Source organism: Saccopteryx leptura, chromosome 4, assembly GCF_036850995.1.
Source record: "Saccopteryx leptura isolate mSacLep1 chromosome 4, mSacLep1_pri_phased_curated, whole genome shotgun sequence".
Taxonomy (NCBI): Eukaryota; Metazoa; Chordata; class Mammalia; order Chiroptera; family Emballonuridae; genus Saccopteryx; species Saccopteryx leptura.
Genome location: NC_089506.1, coordinates 159,886,481 through 159,902,326, shown reverse-complemented (window position 1 = coordinate 159,902,326; position 15,846 = coordinate 159,886,481). Strand labels below are relative to the sequence as shown.

General features: G+C 43.2%; 1 protein-coding gene across 14 annotated transcripts in view; it reads right to left on the bottom strand.

Annotated features, from left to right (window-relative positions):
- Positions 1-14,978, bottom strand: part of PAM (peptidylglycine alpha-amidating monooxygenase) — a 337,150-nt gene extending 322,172 nt beyond the window's left edge. For 6 of the 14 annotated variants that reach the window (XM_066381912.1, XM_066381917.1, XM_066381920.1 and 3 more), the window contains exon 1: positions 14,821-14,943. The gene's annotated coding sequence lies outside the window, so the exon portion shown is untranslated. Of the gene's footprint in view, positions 1-14,820 lie in introns of all 14 variants that reach the window. The other 8 variants (XM_066381918.1, XM_066381923.1, XM_066381924.1 and 5 more) reach the window with 4 other exon arrangements.
- Between the last annotated feature and the right edge of the window lie 868 nt (positions 14,979-15,846).

Here is a 15,846-nt window from a genome sequence, read left to right as displayed (position 1 = left end):
GTTTAAAAACAAATATAAACCCCTCTGAGAACCAATGCAAGTGTTACCACCTTGGGAAAAATAAAGGAGAAAAAGATAGTATTAAAGCCATTTTTCAGGGTCTATAGAGAACATTTGGGGAAATGATTAGCTATTATTAAACCTGGTTAAGTATGAGTCAGAGTGGACAGTATGAACGTAGTCATAGTAATCATCACTATCACATAGTTGTATCAGTAGTAGTGGTGAGGAGAGACAGCTGACTGAGGGCTTGTGTCCATTCTAAGTGCATTAAGTGATCACCTCATTTATTCCAAGTATGACACAAGCCCCCCAAGCCAAAATCTGTGGATTCAAATCCTGGCCCACTACTTAATACCTATGTGCTTTTGGGCAAACTACTGTAACCTCTGTCACCTAACTTCCCTTATTTGTAAACAGAAATAATAGTTAACTACCTTACAGGGTTATTTTGAGGGTTAAATGTGTTTAAAATATCTGACATGCTTAGAAAAGTGTCTGGTGCATAATAAATTCCATTAGGGCTAGCTGTTATTATTTTTACTTAATATCAGAGATGAGGAAACTGAGGCATAAAGAGAGTTAAAGTCACTTTCTAAAGTCAGACAGCTGGTCAATGTCAGACTTAAGGTGACCCAAGCCTGTGGACTCTCAAATCCAGACCCTGACCACCTCAAAAAGCCCCTATATGTTTCAAGTATATGCATTTTTATATTTATATCTCAGGAAGAATGTAAGGAAATCATCAAGTAGGACAACTGGTATCAATGAGGTTATGACTTCCCTGGAACACAGTGGCTTAGCATTCCTGGGTCAAATATCTCTACTGGATGCTGAGATTACACAAAACACCAGATGATCCCAGGTGTGGCCTGAAGTTCTTGTTTTTGGAGAAAAAAAATATGGAAGACTAAAATAAAAACAGAAAAATGGCCAGAAACAAGATCTTTCCTGATTCCAATAACAAAAATTGCTTTAAAATGTACTGCCCTACCCACCCCCACCCCACTCCACCTCACCCCCAACAGCTCACCTTTAGCATAAGAAATTTCCTATCCAACACATTCTCTCAACACATTTTTTGGATGATGCTCTCACTGCAGGAACTGTTTTGACCTTCTGGTATTTACTTTAGAAGAGAAATATTTGTCAAAAACTTTACTTAAGAACAAGGAAAAATCAAAATTCTCAGATAATGAAGATTAAGGTAGTAATAAATTTAATTTCCTGTCCATCATTTTATCCTTGTCATATAACTTTCACTTTTTTATAGTTTCAGAAGGAAGGTATTCTGTTAAATTTTGAAGATTAAGATCAAAACTCTTTTTCTCCAGGTAACATCTACTTGAAATGATACTAGAAGAAATTTATTTCTACAATAACAGTAAAATCTAAAATTTATTGTTTTATTCTTTAAAAATTTTTTACAAAAAACAAGCAGGAATAAACAACCTAAAGATATTTTTCCTTTAGTAGAGAAATCTTGAAGCAGCAATAATAATGAGACAGAATAATGAAATAACAATGAAAATTTTTCACCATCACATAGCAATTTGGAATGCAGGAGCTGTGCTAAGAAAGCCCTCTGGTCAACAAAATAAATGCCCATTTTACTACGGAAAGGTCAGGTATGCAATTTCTATTCACTAAGTCTGAATGACTCCCCACAGTAGGCTTCTCAGATGTGATCTATGTGACAAACAGTTAGAAAATAAAAAATGGTTAAACTTTTAAACTGGTCAGCAAAGTAAAGAGGAAAATACCACATCAGCTTCAAGTATCTTCCTCAATGTTCCTAAGGCAAAGGTTGTCCTAAATACTAGAATAAGAGCCATTTGAAGATGAATGCAGGCTCACCCAGTTAAAATGGAACATCGCAATGACAAGTCTGATAAAACCCCATAAGATGTACTTAGGTATTCTCCAACATCAGTAGGCAAAAGTGCATCAAACACCTCCCTACACAAACAAAAAATAACAAAACAAAATTAATACAAATAAACTGATGAGAAAAAAAATCAACGAAATTTTTAAGTCTAAGAGAAGAATGTATTTTTGGCCAACCAAGGCTGGGTATCTAATAAGATGAAAACCACAGACCCCTCCTGGGTATTTAGTAGAGAGGTCAGTCTGTGTCATAGGACCACAGGTGTTGTTTGAGAAAGTCAAAGGGAATCAGCCTGGACCAAAAAAGCCAACTGAGTCAGCAAAATTTTTCACACGCAAAAAATCCACATCCAGATTATATGAATAGGCACATGGTTTGCATATATTTTCCATCCACATCAGTACAATAACTAAATGTACTATTAAAATTTGGAAGAGGGCTTTATTTCTTCTCTTGGCTGGCCCTCTCTGCTCTAATTTATAACAATCTTAAGTTAACAGTGCTTGCAAAAGTATAAAATATATGTATAAACGTTCAGAATTTCACATGTAACTTTAACCAAGTACTTCCCGTATTTTGCCTGTTATCATACAGGAAATGCGCTCTTACATACTTCATTCATCTCTACGGATCATTCTAGTAATACAGCACAAATTCACCATGCCTGTGATTATCTTTCCCTGTATCCATTTTGAATCATGGTGATACAGGTTGAATTTTGTGCCTTAAAAAAACCTTAAAGATTGTCATTATAAGAAGGTGAAACTTGGACACAGAGACTCAAGAGACACACAGGAAAGGCACTGTGAAGACCCAGGAAGAATACCATCTACAAGCCAAGGAACCTGGGGCTAAAAAAGAGGAATGGAACAAATTTGCCCTCATAGCCCTCCGAGGGAACCACTGATCTCAGAGCCTCCCAAACTAGGACAGAAAATGAATTTCTCTTGTTGAAGCCATACAGGTTGTGGTATTTTTTTTTTTTTCTCAATTTTTTTTTTTTTTCATTTTTTCTGAAGCTGGAAACAGGGAGAGACAGTCAGACAGACTCCCGCATGCGCCCGACCGGGATCCACCCGGCACGCCCACCATGGGGCGACGCTCTGCCCACCAGGGGGCGATGCTCTGCCCATCCTGGGCGTCGCCATGTTGCGACCAGAGCCACTCTAGCACCTGAGGCAGCGGCCACAGAGCCATCCCCAGTGCCCGGGCCATCTTTGCTCCAATGGAGCCTTGGCTGCGGGAGGGGAAGAGAGAGACAGAGAGGAAGGCGCGGCAGAGGGGTGGAGAAGCAAATGGGCGCTTCTCCTATGTGCCCTGGCCGGGAATCGAACCCGGGTCCTCCGCACGCTAGGCCAACGCTCTACCGCTGAGCCAACCGGCCAGGGCCTCAGGTTGTGGTATTTTATTACAGCAGCCTCAGGAAACTAATACATATGCTGTGGATGAGTTGTGTGAAGCTCACATAACATGGCTAAAAGCTCAAGATGCCTCATAGAATTCCTGCAGCATGCACGTGACTCCACGGTACATGTATTAGTGCGAAACACCCGCAGTTTAGATAAAGATGACATATGACCATCAAAGACAGTGGTAGTCAACCTGGTCCCTACCACCCACTAGTGGGCATTCCAGCTCTCATGGTGGGTGGTAGCAGAGCAACCAAAGTATAAATAAAAAGATAGATTTAAGTTGTTTTATAAAGATTTATTCTGCCAAACTTAGTGAAAATCCGACATAAAGTACTTGGTAAGTAATTATTATTATATGCTTTAATTTGCTGTAACTCTGCTTTATAAATTTTATAAAGTAAAGTTACTTCCCTACTTTATAAATCACCATTACTGTGGAACCAACCAGTGGGCGGTTAGAAAATTTTACTACTAACAGAGATACAAAAGTGGGCGGTAGGTATAAAAAGGTTGACTACCCCTGATCTAAAATATTCAATACAATGTTTTGTATATGTTGAAAACATGTGTTCTGTGTTTTACTTCATTACTTCTCACAACCACACCATACCTGAAATAAGACTTATTATCTGCATCTTACCAACAAGGAACCTGAACTCTGAGAGAGCAGAATGTTTCGGTCAATGCCACATAAACACATGGCGGAGCTAGAATTGGTGCCAGATCTCTTTTAGGAAGAAAAATGTAATCATAAGTACTTTAACATGGACCAACAGTGGACCTTAAAATAGTACCTCTTCAAGTGACAAAGGAAGAAAGAAAAAAATAATATCCCATAGACTGAGTAGGCTGAGGTGATCCAGTAATCCAGGAATAAATCAGAAAAAAAGCTGGTAGACAAGGTAACTCATAACCTGTGAACCCAGCCTTGATGGAAGAGATGGACGGACACAGACTAATAGGAAGGAAAGAGGTACCACGATGAATAAATGCAACACCAAGGAGAAAAGCAATAAATTATGTAGAGGGCCTATGCAAACATTTAGAAAGGCGTTCAACTGACTGACTGGAGAAGTCCACAAAGGACTGTAATGGCAAATGCAGTTAAAATAATGGAAGGGCTCTTCCTCTGAGCAGATCAAAGGGTCATCACTGACCTGATGCATATGCGGTTATCATTGTCCGTTCTTTAGCAGGGTGTGATGAGATGAAGCAAGCTGTTCCAGTTACAGTGTTAAAAAAGTTTAATGGCAACCTGGGATTGTGGTTGATGCAGTGTGTAGCTCTGAAAAACTTATTTGGCCCTGACCAGATAGCTCGGTTGGTTAGAGCCTCATCCCAAAGTGCAGAGGTTGCTGGTTCGATCCCTGGTCAGTGAGAATACTGGGACAGATGTTCCTGTCTCTCTCCTGCTCCCTCTCTTCCTCTCTCTAAAATCAATAAAATAAGCATTTTGAAACAAGGAAAATTTATTACGACTAAAGAGAATATAATGGATTTATTTAGATTTTTTAAGCTTCAAATAAGGGAAGGAAGGCATCCTTGAGATCTGTAGGCATACTGGCATCTTGGTATTCTTTGAGGGTAAGGTGTCTTTGTTCCTACCTCAAGACCTTACACTTGTTCTCTGTCCCTTATTCATTGAACCTTTGCTCATGCCATCTCTTCAGAAAGGTCTCTGTTGACTACCCTACATAAGAGGACATGCCACGGTCATTCTCCATTCCCTCCTATGGCTTCACCTTTCTTTATAGGACTTATTTTTACTTGAAACTATATTTATTTTTTTACTCCCATTACCATGTAAACTCCACACATACAGAAATCATATAAGATGTCTTGTTCAAAGGTGTAGTCCCAGAGCCTGGCACAGAGCTCGGCATTAAGTTACCATTCACTAAATATTTGTTGAATGAATAAAAGAAAAATTCCATCTCATTTACAAGTACAATTGATGTAGTCCTTAAAACACGTTTTAATCCACCTTCCCTGCCACTTCCCAGCACATACAACAGTCCTAGCACATCCTGCCGCTTCTACTTGGATTAATGCAGCAGCTTCTCTTCATCTCCCCACCCACAACCCTGGCTGCCTATCTCCCCACCCAAGCCATTCCCCCACAGATGATCTTATCAAAACACAAATCTCATGGAGCCACCAGCTCCTACTTAAAACATTCCCCATGGTCCCTAGGATAAAGAGCAAATTCTCTTTTTTCTTTTTCTTTTTTAAAGTGGGAGGAGGGGAGATAGTGAGACAGACTTCCACATGCGCCCCAACCAGGATCCACCCAGCAACCCTGACTAGGGCCGATGCTCAAATTAACCAAGCTATACTCAGTGCCTGAGGCTGACACTCGTACCAACTGAGCCTCTGGCCTGAGAGGGGAAGAGGGAGAAAAGGGGGAGAGGGAGGGAGAGAAACAGATGGTCATTTCTCCTGTGCACCCTGACAGGTAATCGAACCTGAAATGTCCATATGCTGGGCCGACACTCTACCCACTAAGCCAACCAGCCAGGGCCAAGATCAAATTCTTAATGTGGTCTGTAAAACCCTGTATGCACTGGCCCTAGCCTAGGTGTCTAGCCTCATCTCACTCCACTCTCCCCGTACTTCTCAGGTACTTGATTTCGCTCTGTTCCTTTCTGTTGCAAGGCCTGTGCACAAATTTCCCTCTACTCCCTCTCCTTCCCACCCTCTCTCAAATTCTCCTACTCACCCTTCAGATAACAATCAAATATTACTTCCTAGGGCTCCTGTTATACAAGCCCATAAAACCATATTGCTCTATTCAGATCATTTACTTTTTTTTGTCATTATGTTATTATTAATTGTTGGGATTTTTAAAAAAAAATTAACGATTTTCTTCATCTTGGACTCCTTGCTCTATCTATGACAGCAGAAACCATGAATTATTTTGCTCACTATTCAATAGGGTCCAGAAGAGTGCTTGGTACATGGCTGGCACTGAATTATTTGCTGAATAAGTGAAAGACGGCACCCTATTAGGAACCAAATAGCTAGAAGTCAATAGCAAATACACAGATATAAACATTTTCCACAAATACTGAAGAAAAGCTGCAGACAAGGACATCAGGAAAAATCTGTAAGAATATCATGACGAGCTGCTATTAAAACAGAAGGAAAGAGGGGAAGTTTGGGGCAATGCAAACTTTGAAACAGCACTGATGACAGACTGGAAAGAAGGGGACCAAGAGAGTCTGTTTCATTAAAAAACTAGACAAGAGCCAGTTCAAACAATTTGCTAAAACTATATAGTTATGAGTTAGGTAATGACAGTAACTAGGTGAAAGGTTACATTTACATATCCTATTAACAACTCCTTGACTCATCAGTCTCTCTGGAAACATTTATCTATGCAAGGAAACCACTCAAAACTTTCTTTCGTGGCATTTTCCTTTATAAAAAGTCTCTAGCCTGACCTATGGTGGCGCAGTGGACAAAGCGTTGACTTGGAAATGCTGAGGTCGCCGGTTCGAAACCCTGGGCTTGCCTGGTCAAGGCACATATGGGAGTTGATGCTTCCAGCTCCTCCCCCCCTTCTGTCTCTCCTCTGTCTCTCCCTCTCCTCTCTAAAATGAATTTAAAAATAAAAATGAAAAAAAAAATGCTGGTTTTTCAAGCCTTGGTTCTCAGCTTATTAAAAAAAAAAAGTCTCTAAAAAGTCCTTAGTCCCTAGAAATTGTTTTAAAGACATTTCACTGTGGTCGATTAGGCATACAGTAATAGCTCAGTGAGGCAAGGGCCATGGAGAAAATGGCATATAATAGAAAGAACTCACTTTGCTCCTGATTAAAGTCACTCATGTGCAACTTGAGGAAATCTACACACTGAAAAATTCTGAGCACAACAGGAAATCACGGGTTAAAGGACAAGGTCCAATATGTAACCCTCATTGTTACTGTTTTAATCCCCTAACAATGGAATCCAGATAATTCTAAATTCTCTGGAGGAAAGAACTTATTAGTTTATTTTTATTTCTCTATCTCAGGCTTCTTTTGAAATCAGATGTAACACTGACATGCATGAAAAGCAACCCAGTATCATTTGCTTTTATTTGAACCCATCAGTGACTCATGCAATAAACAGCAAGTCTCCTGGGTTTGTTTCTGAGGTCACACCAACAATTTCAAATGCATCCTCCAGTTTTACTGGAGTCATTTTTCCAAAGGTGATTTGCTATATACCCTGCCTGAGAAAGGACTGCATGAAAGTGGTGATAATTCAGACATTCAGAAATACAACAGATAGTGAATATTTCCAATTTCATGTTTGTTTGTATGAAGAGAATGAAGACACAAGGAAAGAACTGTGCCAAACAAAATGAAAGCAGGCTGAACACCTGAAGTTACCAGATTTTTGGGGGTGTGGGAGCAGACAAGGGAACTTTTTTCACCCCTACAGAAATAAGATTTTAAAATCACAATAAAAAAATAGGAGAGACATTTACCAAAGTAGTGTTGAAGTACTAAACAGAGTAAAACTTCACTAATTGAGAAGGCTACGCAAGGGACTCTACTTGGTTCAAATTCTAACAGCATATGACCTTGGCTCTCCCAGAATTTACTGAAAGTTGAGAAGCATCTGTGAAAATAGTGTTTTGATGATGCAATTAGTAGAGCAAACAAAAGTATATATGTTTAATCTTAACAAGGTTTCTTTAAACAGTATAGAAACCTCCTGTTCCATGAAAACAATATTATGCTACTTCAAAATGAACATATCTCTTTTCAAAAGTTTTCTTCAAGAGTTTTAAAAGGTAACAACATCCTTAGCAGGGTCTGGGGTATATATGTTAGCACTTAAAAATAATAAATTCACCTTTTAAAATATGCTAAAAATTCAGATTTTTAAAAACCTCTAATAATGTTTTCATATAAATATATTTTTATTGCACCACAAATAAGTACTACTTTTAAGCAAATTTCTTTGGCATAGTTAAATAAAATTCTTAATATCTGAAATTCTCGATCAGGCATTTTAGCCATGGAAATAGCAGGTCACTGTAACAATTCTTCTAAAAGGGCCTCCATCCTCAAAAAATCTCTACCACTGTCCTTTGTTTTGTTTATGTTACAACTATGTGACTACGCAGTCAACTGCACATTCAATGCAGGTAAAAAAGCTGTCCCCTGTGGCTGCGGCTGCTGTTGGCTGGGCCTATGAAATGGAAACGATCGAAATGATGATAGAAAGAAGGTTGTACTTTCACTTTCCAGGACTCATGGTCCATGCTCTCCTCAAAACAGGCTTCCCGCATCAGACAGGGAAATGGATCTGCTGCTTTTCTTGTTTCCTGGCATTGTCCCCCAGCTCTGCCATGTCACAAAAAATTGTGCTTTCCAGTACTACTTTTTATTTTCTTTTTGAGTCCAGTTCCCTCTCTTTTCAAGGCTGCCCTCTTCAACGCCCTGAACAAGAGCCGTTTGGAAACCTTGTCTCTGTCCAGGCAGCACAGCTGGGCTGCAGCAGGCGCTGTGGGTGCTGCCGTGCTGGCCGTGTTCCGTCCAGGCAGCACAGCTGGGCTGCAGCAGGCGCTGTGGGTGCTGCCATACTGGCCGTGTTCCGTCCAGGCAGCACAGCTGGGCTGCAGCAGGCGCTGTGGGTGCCGCCGTGCTGGCCGTGTTCCGGGTTCTTGCTGGGAGCAGGCGCTGTGGGTGCTGCCATACTGGCCGTGTTCTGGGTTCTTGCTGGGAGCAGGCGCTGTGGGTGCCGCCATACCGGCCATGTTCAGTCCAGGCAGCACAGCTGGGCTGCAGCAGGCGCTGTGGGTGCCGCCATACTGGCCGTGTTCCGGGTTCTTGCTGGGAGCAGGCGCTGTGGGTGCCGCCATACTGGCCGTGTTCCGGGTTCTTGCTGGGAGCAGGCGCTGTGGGTGCCGCCATACTGGCCGTGTTCTGGGTTCTTGCTGGGAGCAGGCGCTGTGGGTGCCGCCATACTGGCCGTGTTCCGTCCAGGCAGCACAGCTGGGCTGCAGCAGGCACTGTGGGTGCTGCCGTGCTGGCCGTGTTCCGGGTTCTTGCTGGGAGCAGGCGCTGTGGGTGCCGCCATACTGGCCGTGTTCTGGGTTCTTGCTGGGAGCAGGCGCTGAGGGTGCCGCCATACTGGCCGTGTTCCGGGTTCTTGCTGGGAGCAGGCGCTGTGGGTGCCGCCGTGCTGGCCGTGTTCCGGGTTCTTGCTGGGAGCAGGCGCTGTGGGTGCCGCCATACTGGCCGTGTTCTGGGTTCTTGCTGGGAGCAGGCGCTGAGGGTGCCGCCATACTGGCCGTGTTCCGTCCAGGCAGCACAGCTGGGCTGCAGCAGGAGCTGTGGGTGCCGCCATACTGGCCGTGTTCCGGGTTCTCGCTGGGAACGCGTCGCTCATGTCCTTTAATGTTAAGCACGGCTAGCAGATGATCTGAAGACAGTGTTCAGAAGTTCGAGCTCCTTTGGGTATAGATCCTATTCTCACAGTCACACATGATTTTGAGGAAAACCACATATATGTAGCACTTCTACTGCCACCTGGTCCCAGTCTGCTTAGTCTCCAAACTGATACTGGAGATAATTTTCTACACACACACACACACACACACACACCCCGCAAACAGGCTTGAACTAAATACAGAACTGTACTGATTAACCAAACTGAAATATTTTCCTTATGGAAAGGAACTCCTGTGAACCTAACACAAAAACAAGCATCATTTTTATGGTGTCAAAATCAACAACTTACACCACCTATACTCATCCCAAGAACATACTCAGAAACACTAAGCCTTTGTCCAGCAGCATCTGACAGAACTTTCTGCGGTAAGGGAAGTGTTCTGTGTTGCTTTGCTGCTACAGTAGCCAGTAGCCGCATGTAGCTATTAGGTACATGCAATGTGGCTTGGGTGCCTGAAGAATGAACATTTTTTATTTTAATTCATTTAAACATTATGGCTAGTGGCTGTAAAGAACTGTAAAAGATATTAGAGTTTACCCTACTTGCAATTGAACAAATGAGCATGCCACAGTTTTGTGGATGCTGGGAGAAGACATGAGATTCCTGCGGCTAAGACCAAGGACTGTATCATTCAGACATAGAGGAGTATTGGCATCGTTGTGCCAATTGTCTGAAGCCTAATTCCCATAGTATGATGGGAAGATGGGTAGGTGATACCCATACATTAAGTGATTTACACTGCAGAAGGGGAACCAGGCTTAGAGTACCCAATCTTTTACACTAGACAGTAACTCTACCTGCCCTTTGCTCCCGAGGAAAAGACTACCTCCACTTTCCAAGGCTATCTGCTGTCTAACTGTGTTTGAATAGATAGTTTAGAATGAAAGCAGTCAGTGCATCTGCTTACAGAAACCTGAATGACTAATAGAGAAGTATCTTCAACAGGAGAGGCATCACACACATTTCTGAAATTTACCCATCTTGCCCTATTCTGCTTGAATATCTGCCTTTTAGTCATATATATTTCTTGCAGAGACCATTACAATAGCTTCCTAAATGGTTATAACTACATTCTGATCCCAGGCATTCTCCATACAGTAAGCAGAATGTAACCAGTAAACACAAATCTAATTATATCACTCTTTATTCAGTCTTTGATGTCACCCACTGCTTTTAGGATTAAGTCAATCCTCCTAAGCAAGTTTCACAGGACCTGAATGATATAGCCCTGCCTATACCTGTGGGCACTTCCCTTGCTTCTCCTAAGAAGCATTCCTTTAGCCACATTAAACCTTTTTTATTCCCTCAAATGCAGAGATCACAAAGCGGTGACCCCGGGTTGAATTCCAACCACAAATGTGTCTGGTTTGGCTCACACAATCATTTACAAAGCATTCAGGCCATTTCACATTTTGGGAGATTTTACATTTATAAAATATAAATTTTAAGCTCCTCTATAAAAAATCATGGCACCTGGCAACACCAGGCCTGTATCCCAACCTGACAATACGTGGCTGGAACTGTGTACATACTGTTCCTTTAGACAAAGCCTGGGTTCGTCAGCTTGCCACACTGCTCTTCCCTACTCTCAATTATTTATTCTTTACATTATCTACCTGATGTCCATCCTAATGCATCATGTTCTGTTCCCCTTGGTCTGGAACCCTCTTCAATCGCCCACTTTTTCACCTGCTACCACTTATTCTTCAGGTCTGAGTGTGTTCATGTTAACTTTCCCCTGAGCACCACCAACCCCAATTAGGATGAGATGAGGCACTCATCCTAATATAACAGCCACCCACCCAGGGACCAAACATACCATACGACAGCAATTTTCTGTCCCCTCTCCAGACCTTTAGTTCAAAAGAGAGTGACTGCCTGACCTGTGGTGGCGCAGTGGGTAAAAGCATCGACCTGGAACACTGAGGTCGCCGGTTCAAAACCCCGGGCTTCCCTGGTCGAGGCACATATGGGAGTTGATGCTTTCTGCTCCTCCCTCCCTTCTCTCTCTCTCTCTCTCTCTCTGTGTGTGTCTCCTCTCTCTAAAATAAATAAATAAATAAATCTAAAAAAATGTTTTTTTAAAAAAAAAAAAAGAGAGTGACTAAAACCATCTTGTACACCATAGAAAGAGGCCCACAACACACGGAAGCTCAATAAACACTGAATAAATAAATGAAATAAAAGTTAGCTGAGCAATTGCTAATTCAAAATATTCAGGGAGTGTGTGTGTGTTTATGTTTTTATGTATTTTTTTTTTAATTTAGACCTTTAAAATGTCATCTTGCTACCCTCAAGAAACTGAAATAACTACTTGAGTAGTAAATATATATAATAAGCAACCAGCAATGTGCTAAGCACTTCACATCAATTATCTCATTTAATCATTGCAACAGTTCTTTGTGCTAAGTACTTCCATTATTCCCATTTTGGAGATGAGAAAAACTGAGGACTTGGGAGGTTCTGTAACTTACAAAGGGTTATTATATAACTAATAAATGCCTGGGTAGGACTCCAACCCAGGTCCAACAGAATCCAAAGGCAGTATTTTTAGCCAGACACATTTATAAATGTGAAATTTTAAGTGTGTCCTGGATAAGAGACACACTGAATAAGGAGAAACCAGAGAACTATTTATCAGGCAACCAAAATTATTCTACTTCTGCCACTAACTCGCCAGTTGTTCAACTTTGGATAAGATGAATGTCTTATTTTCAAATCAGTACAGTAACTTGCAGAAGATAAAGATGACCTAAACTTCTCTCAGGAGACTTCAGAGTACATGACACCACCACCTACTTTATTCAGAGCCCTTTAAAAAATCTATTTGTATGGGGTTTTAACAATAATTGTTTACTGGCTAAGGGAGTTAAAGGGGTGAAGAGTGTTCTCATATATTTTCTGGCTTCAGAGTCTTGACCATTCATTATACCAAATCACAGATTCCAAGGCAGTGACAGTACCTCTATCTCATTTCACAAATAGGAGAACAGAGATACAGAGTAGTAGGCCAAGTGTAAAATTACCTTCACATCCTTCAGGCTGCCCCTCGAACTGCCTGGTCTCACTGTGTGAGCTGAATCCAAGTTCTCCAAGTCCAGTACTAATACGAAAGACTGAGAAATTCTACACATACTCAGTAGATGGATGAATTCTTCCCAGAGCAGGAAAAGAATCAGAGATGTCATTGAGACACACCAAATACAATCTAATCTGGTCAATCTTTTCCAGGTGGTAATCTTGCCTAGCCTTTTGACATGCCAGATTTTGTTTTTAATATTTAAAAATAAAACAAAACAAAACACTCTAAGAATCATGCAACTTTTCAAAGTCAAATTTCCTGAGTCAACCCAGGACCCATCAGGCCATTAAGTGTGCAAGTTTCATCTTATTAAAAATATTACATTCAACCTCTGTATTTTTTTCTAGGCATTATAATATAATTTCATTTCTCAAGGAGTGGAGAAAAATTACATATGGGCCCCATAAACTGATTTATTAACTTAAGTCAGAATAGAAATTTCTACAGCTTTCAACAATTTGTTACCACATCATACATGAATGTGTTTCTGAGCTTTCATTCTAAAAATAAAGAATTCATTCTATTTCCAAGTATGCCTCCCATTTGATGTAGAAGCATGTGAATTTTATTTCAGAAAACATTAGCTTATTTAAGCTGATTATTCCACTCTATTAAGTCGATTCACTAAATAATGATTCGAAAGAGCCTTCAGTAATGTGTTCCTGACATCATTCTACTTCCATATTTAGTCATTATAATATACTTAATGTTCATAAAAAAAAAAAACATGAAATAAAACTATTAGTCTCTTAGTTAGATTGGAAGCCCCTTTAGAGCAAAGAACATATGGATTTATCTTTAAAAGTACATAGCACAACACATTGCACAATACAGGAACTCATGAACTGTATCAAATCAGGAAGGCATGAATGAAAGGACTTAACTATTTAATATCAAGTCTAAAGCTGACTTTATTAGGCCATTTACTTGTTCTCTTCATAAAATAATTAGAATAGTGTTAACAATGCTTGTGCCTGTGATTTTAAATTAGAAAATTTACAAATGATAGAACACATGTTGTTTGAGTAAATGTCTTAAGTTTACTAACATAAAGGTCTATTTCCTCAGTTGTTAAAAATGAAAAGCAAATGCAAATTCAAATTTGCACTTAAAATGTAAAGAGATGGCAAAGATTGGTAAACACCAGAAGCAAAGAGTTTGCTTATTTCCAAAGATGGGGGCCAATAGTGACCTGCAACTTGAATCCCTACGACGTAGAAAGATGCAAGGTGGGGAATAGACCGTTTCAACACTAATGTCCATAATCCAGTAACAGGAGTCTTCAACAAAGCTACTGACCAAATCACTAGAGACATAATCCCATCTGAAACGAAGGATGTGAACTCAAACGATTAGAACACAAGACCTGCCATCAGGCAGCTTGATAAAACCAGAGACCGTGGTCAAAACAAAATCAAGTAATAATATACCCAAGTCATCCCACTGGCTGGTTAAAATGACCCTCAACGATGGGCAGACCAGGCACACATTTTGCAGCCGAGAACACAGAGGGGCCAAAAGGCTATATTAATAAAAAGGCGACTAAACCCGGGCAGAAATCCCAATTTAACTCAAAGTGGTTGGTACTTTTCATCCCGCCTCTGCGATCACCCTTCGCCGGCGCAATACAAACACTACACAGCTGGTAAAACGGCAGGAAGGAGAGCAGAGCTGGAGAGGACCAGAGGTGGACAGGAGGGGAGGGTCACCCCTCACGAACTGGCCAAGGCCGTGATGGTGGTGAGCGGGGTCAGGCAGAGGTTTACGGATTGCGAGGAAGGCTCAGTCTCCGCGACCCTACCCGGTCGCGGCGCTGGATTCCCCACAATCCGAGCAGCCCAAGAAGAAATCAACAACCGCCTCTGGCTCCCGGAGCCGTGGGAGAAGAGGCGGCAGGATCCCCGTCCCGGTCCAGCATCTGCCCAACTTGCCGAGCCCCTTCCACGCTCCTACCCTCGCCCTGCCCGCCCCGCGGCGGCGGCGGCACCAACCTGCGCAGCCACGGGCACAGTCCGGGACGGAAGCCCGAGCCCGCGGGCGGCGGGGCGGCGGGCGGCGGGCGGAGTTGGTTGGGAGGCTCGGGTCCCTGGGCGGGGACAAGCGTAGCACGCGGCGGCCGCGGCGGCCCCTCCTCCTTCCTCTCTCTCGCGCGCGCTCGGGGCCCAGCCCTGCCCGCCGCCCGCCCTCCACTCGCGGGGACCGCTCCCAGCCCCTCCTCCGGGGCGGCTCCGCTGTGTCCCGCTGCCCCTGAGCCCGCCCCGCGCTGGCCGCCACCGCTCCGCCCCCGCCACCTCGGGCCCGGTGGCCGCGGGGTTTGCGAGCGAGGTCCCCGCACAGTCACGTCCTGGTCGCCTGCAGCTCCCTGAGGTTTCCCTGCGGAGATGACTTGTCCTGAGTGTTTGGACTCACGTGCGGTTACTGAACTCTCGCCCGTGAGCCGAGGAGGGGGCGAAGGACGGGCCTGAAAGTCTGTCTCCCTTCGCTCCGCCTCATCCCGCGTCCCGAAAATAAGCCTTGCGAGGTGGCCACTCCGGCTGCCCTGAGAGGCCGGGAAAGATGTCCGGCTCTGCCTCTGCCTAGCTCGGGGTTCGGAGGACAGTTCCCGTGAGAACCAAGGGTCCCTCCCCCCTGCTCCAGCCCCCAGTTGGGGACTCCCGGCAAAGAAAGTGTGCAGAACTGGTAGACGAAGCACCAGGGTGCAATTTACATCCACACACGCACTCCGCCGGGTCCCTGGATGTAGGCCACTTGGCTCAGGTCTTCGCAGTACTTCAATGCTGGCACCCCTGGCCTGGGAGGACCCTCCCTCTCCCGGCTTGCGGACCCTCCCTCTCCCGGCTTGCATTCCCACCTCGGTCTGCATATCCTTTTTTGCGAAACCCTTTTAAATCCGCGCTGCGCCCAGAGCGCACACTCGCCCTCTTTCCCCTCAATTGCAGACGAGGAACCCAGGAGCCAACCCCTTCTCCGCCTCACCCCAAAGCAGGAAAAAACAGGGAACTTCCAACAAAATTTTT